The following is a 645-nucleotide window of genomic DNA, read 5'->3' on the forward strand; positions in this document are numbered from 1 at the left end:
ATTATTAATTTATTTATTTTTATTACTATTTATTTATTTATATTTTATATATACATATTTTCATTTTTATGACTATGATCATTTATTTATTTATTATTATTATTAGTATTATTTATTTATTTATTTTAAGTCTACCAGGGTTGGGATGGGTTCTAAATTTACACAGTTGCTGTTTGTTTTATATTACTATTCCCAGATGAAAATTCAATAAAGAGTTGTTAACAAAAAAAAAAAAAATTATTAAAACATTAAATAGAAATAACATTAAAACAATACATACATATATAAACCCTGATTCTAAATATTAATAAATACTATACTAAAATGCACTGTCGGGCAGTTGAGATTTGCTATATAATATCACTTTATGCGAATGTAATGTATGCAGATAAAGTTGGATGTAAAATATGCCCAACTTTATATAAAGAGCTGTGTGATAATACAGCCTACTGGGGAGGAAAACAAAACAGCTAAAACCAGCTGAAGCTGGTTGGCTGATCTTAGCTGGTTTAAGCTGGTCTCCCAGCCTGACCAGCTAAAGAAGTGGTCAGAGACCCTCTAAAACCAGCCTGCAGACCAGCTAAAACCAGCCAGCCAGTTTAACAGTCTTCATTGGGTTTCATTCTTTCCGGCCTTCATCACCCT

General features: G+C 29.9%; 1 protein-coding gene across 1 annotated transcript in view; it reads left to right on the forward strand.

The window, feature by feature from the left end:
- Positions 1–645, forward strand: part of LOC107683466 (tyrosine-protein kinase transmembrane receptor ROR2-like) — a 90141-nt gene that overhangs the window by 1347 nt on the left and 88149 nt on the right. The gene's annotated exons all lie outside the window — the stretch shown is intronic.

The sequence above is a fragment of the Sinocyclocheilus anshuiensis genome, unplaced genomic scaffold (assembly GCF_001515605.1).
Source record: "Sinocyclocheilus anshuiensis isolate Anshui unplaced genomic scaffold, SAMN03320099.WGS_v1.1 scaffold2151, whole genome shotgun sequence".
Taxonomy (NCBI): Eukaryota; Metazoa; Chordata; class Actinopteri; order Cypriniformes; family Cyprinidae; genus Sinocyclocheilus; species Sinocyclocheilus anshuiensis.